General features: G+C 36.4%; 1 pseudogene; it reads left to right on the top strand.

The window, feature by feature from the left end:
- Positions 1–5,684: 5,684 nt before the first annotated feature.
- Positions 5,685–6,101, top strand: LOC140503058 (protein FAM136A pseudogene; annotated as a pseudogene).
- Positions 6,102–7,054: the final 953 nt, after the last annotated feature.

The raw sequence follows: 7,054 nt of genomic DNA, 5'->3' as shown, positions 1-7,054 counted from the left end.
CATTTAAGTCAAAATCTATTACAACTATTCAACACTGGCTTAGATTCTTCCCTTTGAATGCCAGCAGAATAATTCTATTGACTCTTCTACATGGAAGTAACTCTAATATTTAGACAGTTTCCATAATCTCTGTTTCATGTTATGTTCTCCAGCTAAAAAATTTTGTTCCTCCATCTATTTTCTTATAGGGCACAGTTACCAAACCCAAAATTTCCCTGGTTTTCCCTATGTTTTTTGTCCTCCAGATGTGAAATAATAGTCTCAGTGTTACTGACAGTATGGCGCAATGTGTAGATCACTGGTCTTTAAATTGTGAAGACCATCGTTCACATCTGACATCTATCCCATTACTTTAGTGAGACACTGGGTAAGTCATAGCCTCTTTAGCAGTTCTCTAAAATTACAAGCTGAATCACATTGGACGAGTGACTTTCATTATGTGGGAGGTCCATATAGCAATGAAATCACAGAATGAATCTCTAGCCATTAACTACTTGGAAAATATTAGGTTATGTTCTAATCCTAAAGGAGAGCAATTCCTAAAAATGTTCAAATTCTCAAACAATTGAGCTTATTTCCCATGAGAGAAAGGTTATGCTTAGAATTACACAAACTATGCTTTGGCAGTATTTAAAATTAGAATAATTGGAAGTGAAGAGTGCCTTTTTGAAGAGATTGAGGAATTAGAGACCAATTACCAACATTTGGTGGATATGAAGAAAGCAAGTGATTTCAAAATAAATAAAATAAAAAATAAAAGAATCTGCTTCTTTTTTAAAAAATCCAATTTAAAAAAGCTTATAAATTTTATTGGTTTTTTCATAAAACCAAATCTTTGCTTTATTCATTATTTCAATAGTTATCTTAAATTCAATTTTACTAATCTTTCCTTTGATTTTCAGTATTTCTAACTTGGTATTTACTTGGGAATTTTCAATTTCTTATTTTCCTAGCTTTTTCAGCTGCATGCCCAATTCATTGACCTCCTCTTTCTTTATTTTATTCATGTAGGCATTCAAAGATATAAAACTTCCCCTAAGAACTGCTTTTGTAGTATCCCATAAGCTTTCATAGGTTATTTCATTATTTTTATTCTCTTGAATGAAGCTGCTGGTTGTTTCTATGATTTGTTGCTTAACACAGTCATTCTTTAGGATTAGATTATTTCATTTTCTATTAATTTTTGGTTTATCTTTCCATCATCTTTTATTATATATATATATATATATATATATATATATATATATATATATATATATATATATATATATATATATATATTGCATTGTGATCTGAGAAGTATGCATTGACTATCTCTGCCTTTCTGCACTGGATTGGGAGGTTTTTATGCCCTAGTACATGGTCAATTTTTGTCTCTGTGCCATGTACTACTGAGAAAGAGGTATATTCATTTCCATTCTCATTCAATGTTCTCCAAAGATCTATCATATCTGCTTTATCCAGAGTTTTACTCAGCTCCTTAACTTCTTTCTTGAAAAACATCTACTTCTGGTTTGCAGGGGTGGAGCCAAGATGGTGGAGTAGAAGGATGAACTTCCTCTAGCTCTATCTCCATAGCCCATAAAATACCTGTAAAAAGTGACTCTAAAAAATTCTAGAGACGCAGAAACCACAAAACGACAGAGTGAAAGAGATTTCCAGCCCAAGACAGCCTGGAAGGCTAACAGGAAGGGTCTATCACACCAGGCTTAGAGGTGAACACAGCACTGCCTTGGCACATGTCTGGCCCAAGCCCAGGCCCCAGGGCAGCAGTAGTCACTGCAGCAGTATATCCTTTTGGAGCCCTTGGCCTAAAGACCCCGAGGGAATCAAGTGGCTAATCTTCATCTCAGTCCTGAGAGTCAGTCCTGGGTTGAGGAGGAGCTATGGTGTGGTGGAGCTGGTGGTGACTGTGGAAAGGGAACCCAACTCACATATCCTGGGCAGACCATTGCTCACAGTCAAGAGCACAGGCTAAGAGAGGAGTAAACTGCTCTCCCTTGATTGTTCCATCTTGGAGGAACTGAGAACCTACACATATCTGAAGTGTATCCTCCACTTGACAAATTACTCAAAAGTCAAGTAACTGCTTGGGCAAATGCCCAAAAAAAGGGAACTTTTTTTTTTTGGTGAAAAGGTATTTTCTTCCATCCTTTTGGATGGGGAGGAACAAAGCATACTTTCAAACAAAGATATCAAAGTCAAGGCTTCTACATCCAAAATCTCCAAAGAAAATACAAAATACAAAAGTAAGAGAGGTGAAAGAAAAATTGGGAAGAGAAATGAGAGTGGTGCAAGAAAATCATGAAAAGTGAATCAACAGCTTCCTAAAGGAGATCCAAAAAAAATGTTGAAGAAAATAACACCTTTAAAAATAGAAAAATATCTGCTTCTGCTTTGTCAAATATATTGTATAGCCTTTGACTGTGGTAAGTCTTTAAAAAAATGGTAAAGAAGATCATCTTACTTATCTCTTGAGGAACCTTGCATGCGCTTCCAGAAACAACTTAGAATTGCACATTGAACAATAAATTGGTGTAAGAATGGGAAAGGAGTATGGCAGAGCAATATATTGTCATCTTATTTTATTCCGAAAACATCTTGCAAAATGCTAGGCTGGGTGAATCAAAAGCAGAAATTAAGTTTGTCAGGAGAAATACCAACAATTACTGATATTTAGATGATTCTACTCTGATGGTAGAAAGTGAAGAAGAATTAAGAAGCCTTTTAATGAGCATAGAAGATATTGGCAACTGGTCCCATCACTTCCAGGGAAATAAAAGGAGGAGAAGTGGAAGCAGTGTCAGAATTCATATTCTTGGACTCAAATATTGCTACACAAAATGGCTGCAGCCATGAAATTAAAAGACACTTCTTCTTTGGAAAGAAAGCTATGACAAATATAGACCATATACTAAAAAGCAGATATATCACCTTGTCGACAAAGGTCAAATAGTTAAAGCTATGATTTTTCCTTTAGTCATGTATGGCTAAGAGAACTGCACTAGAAAGAAAGCTGAACACTGCAGAACCAATGTTTTCAAGTTGTGATACTGGAAAAAACGTTCTGAGAATCACTTGAGCAGTAAGGAAATAAAACCACTGAATACTTAATTCAGATAATTCATTGAAAGGACAAATACTAAAGCTGAACTTTGAATATTTTATCTACGTACTGAGAAGGCAAGAGACATTGGGAAAGAGCCTGAAGTTAGGAAAGACTGAAGGCAAATGGAAAAGGCATGGCAGATGATGAGTTTGATAGATAGTGTCAGGGAAGTAATTGAAGTGAAGTTAAGATAGATAGATATCAGCAAATTGTGGAAGATAGAAAGGCCTGGTGTACTATGGTCTGTAGGATCCTGAAGAGTCAGACTTAACAATGACTAAGCATGAACCACAACCTTCATGTCAATAAAAATATACACAGTTAATAGATTCTGAGTTATTTTTAATACTGTTGCATTTATTAATAATTAATAATATGCCTTATAAAATACTTTACATAATACCTTATATGGCCCTAGCTATTAATTAATTAGAAATTTAATTACTGAGTTATAGTTGGATTTCTATGGAAGGAAATGAAAGAGTGGATAAATTATTTCTTCCATGAAGTGAGAATTTCTAAGTTTTGAAGCTGGGAAGAAGCCTGTATCTACAAAAAATTGATTAATCACCTGGAAGCCAAAGAATTTGTACTGTATATATCACCCAACCCTCCTTCCTGTTTTGCCTATGGTACTGTGTTTGACATTGCTCTATCAGGTATTCATTTAGGTTTAAAGAGTCTTGAATTGCTTTCCAAAGTAGCAATGCTGTTTGTTTTCCTTTTGAGTGCCAGAAATATTATAAACCAGACATCATGAATAATGCATGAGTCCTGATTTAACACCAGGATTATTAGTGGCACTTAGTGTCTGTGAATAGCATATTAATAGCATGTACTATTTTTTGCTGATTGAATGAGGAAAACAACAAACTGGCTTTTGGCTTTTGTTAGTGCTAGATACAGTGGAATCTGTGTAAATCTAATACTTTTAGGCATATGGAATTAAATGGCTTGACCAAGAAAACACCAATTTCTACCTTTTATGTACCTAGTTTTATACCTAAGAATCAAGCTTCTATTTCCTTCCCTTCTCTTCCCTTCCCTTCCCTTCTCTTCCCTTCCCTTCCCTTCTCTTCCCTTCCCTTCCCTTCCCTTCCTTTCCCTTCCCTTCCCTTCTCTTCCCTTCCCTTCCCTTTCCTTCTCTTCCCTTCCCTTCCTTTCCTTCCCTCTCCTTTTTTCTTGCTGTGGTAGTATCTACAGAAGTTGCATGAAAAAGTGACTGAAAAAGTGATGCTTAAAGAGTATTGATACTGCTTAAGTATCTTCAAAAATGAAGTTAATTTGACCTAACTTTCAACAGAGTTGTCATTAAAACTACTAAATTTTTATCACAAGATATGTTTTTCCCCCAAAAAAAATTATTTGCATACCTAGGAATTCTTTTGGCAGGGATATATTGACTTGGACTTAAAATCAACAGTACACACTCTAATACCTACATAATTCATTTTTATTGCATGTACTAAAATATTATATATTGGACAAGACTGGAAACATACATCTGAAATTCAGAACAGTAAAAGACTAGACGTGGAAGTAGTAGCTTTCTTCAAGCTACCACCCCAAAATGGAGTCTTATCTATATTATAGTGGCAGGAAGTCACCCAATCTGTCTTTGAACACCTGTACTGATTATTGCCCACTTTCATTTTGATTAGCTGTAATTTTTAGTAACTTCTTTATATATATATATATATATATTTCATTTATTTTGTGTTCTACAATCACTACCATATAATAATTTTAATATAATACCATATATTTAATATAATAAATTATAATACCATGTATTAATTTTATTAATTTTTAGTGTTCTACAATTACTACCATATAACTTAGATTCCTCCCCCCTAACTCCTCCTTCCCAAAGACAGCATACAATTCTATATAGGATCTATACAGACATTCCTATTAAATACATTTTCACTATAGTGATGCTGTGTAGAAGAACTAAAATGAATGGGAGAAATCATATAACAAACCAAAACATAATGCACACCTACCAAAAAGTGATACGCTACATTCTACAACTGAATTCCATAGTTCTTTCTCTGGATGTGGAAGGCATTTTGTCTTAGAAGACCACTGGGAATTTTTTTTAAGTCCTTGCATTGCTATGAAGTTCCAAGTCTACCAGAAAAACCTCTCACACTGTTTGTTGCTGTGCACAAAGTTCTCCTGGTTCTACTCCTTTCACTCAGCATAAGATCATATAAGTCTTTCCAGGCCTCTTTGAAGTCTTCTTGTTCATCATTTAGTAACTTCTTCCAAACATTACTTCTTGTAACTTTTCTTCATTTTTTCTAGTTCACCTTCAAGACACATATTATTTTCCCCCCATATGAAAGCCCTTCAGATGCTTGATATCAGGAACTATATGCCTTTTGAGTGCTCTCCTCTCTAAACCAAACATTTCTTCATGTGATATTTCAATTAATTAGTTATATTTAATCACAATTTCTTTCTGGGGATGGGGCTGCTCTCAGAACTCTGTTTGGACATGGAAGTATAACACTTGGTCAGAGCAGGGCAGGGCTCAGGGCTGGGACTGGGGGGTATACAGATATATGCCATGGTGGAGTCACTGAAGCTGCAGGTGCAGGCAGGGCTGGACACCTTGGTGAAAAGGCTGGAGTGGGAGAATATCCACAAGATTCAGGGTACCATGTTTTGGTGCAGTGGCAACTGCTGTAAAGATATTCAGATCTCCATGCAGCAGGTTCATCAGTGCATCGAATGCTGCCATGCTCCCTGGGTCCAGGCACAGACTCTTGTGACTGGTGAACTGGAGAAATTCTAGGACTGCTTGGCTTGATGCACTGTGCACTACAATGGCAAAGCTAAAAACTTGACAGATAATGAGAGCAAGGAGCAGCGGGTGAAGAGACAGCTAGAGTCCTGTGTGACCAAATGTGTTGATGACAACAGGTACTGCATTCCCACTGTCACCAAGAAGATGAATGATTCCCTGGCATCTATTGCAAAATAGAGTCATTGTCAGAAGTCATTTGGGGTGGGAGAATTGGTCTACTTGTAAAAATGTATGGAAATTTTTACCTTTCAGTAAAAATTTAAGTATGAAGAAATTACAACAGTAGTAAGTTTAAGAATACCTTTTGAAAACTTCATATCTGCCTGTGGACTCTTTTGGTTCCATTATATCTTTTAGCCCATAGGTGAAGAAAAGGAAGAAAGTGGTGTTTGGATCTAGATTAAAGGTAGCAATGGGGAGTTAATAATACCCAGGCCCATCCCTTCAGTGAAGATGAACCCTATTCTATCTGTTGAAGCCCTTAACAACTTTCAGCTTGCTCAGTGGTATTCCATTCCTAGAAACTGGAATAAACCTTTGGATTTATAGGTATTTGCATTTATCCTCCCCAACCTACCACCTATCTGGTATGAATCCCTGAAGCACTCATCCACTTTTGGTTGATGCCAACTTCATATCCACCTGACTGAACCCTTTCCCATAGACCCGAAAGCAACAACCATGAGTTCAGTACTGATTGGAAAAGAGAAACACAGTTGTGCTTTTCTCCCCAGTACAAGAATTGGCATTCAGAGGAGAGTCTGGGAAAAGAGGGTTACCCGAATTAGAGCACTGAGCAGGTCCAAGGTAATCTTTCCTTTGATGAATACTACTCGTGCCAGTTTTCAGATGGAACACCAAGCAAGACCATAAATGGGAAATTTCCCACCAGGCATGTGAAGCTCAGGTTCCTTCACCTTGACTTTTCTATGACCTCTGCTCAGGTTACTTTTTCTTACCCTTCTGGAAGGTACTACAGAGGCAACACCTCAGCTGGTATTTTTTGAGACTAACATAAAACAGCTTTTAGTTTAGTCAAAAGAAAGCTATCTCTTGACTTACAGAACAATCTTATATCTTTTGCTTAATGGAACAGTAGATGACTGGTTTGAGGGGAGGTTAATTTTCCC

This window comes from Notamacropus eugenii, chromosome 5 (genome assembly GCF_028372415.1).
Source record: "Notamacropus eugenii isolate mMacEug1 chromosome 5, mMacEug1.pri_v2, whole genome shotgun sequence".
NCBI lineage: Eukaryota > Metazoa > Chordata > Mammalia > Diprotodontia > Macropodidae > Notamacropus > Notamacropus eugenii.
Note: the sequence above shows the minus strand (reverse complement) of the source record. Positions and strands in the feature narration are given on the sequence as shown.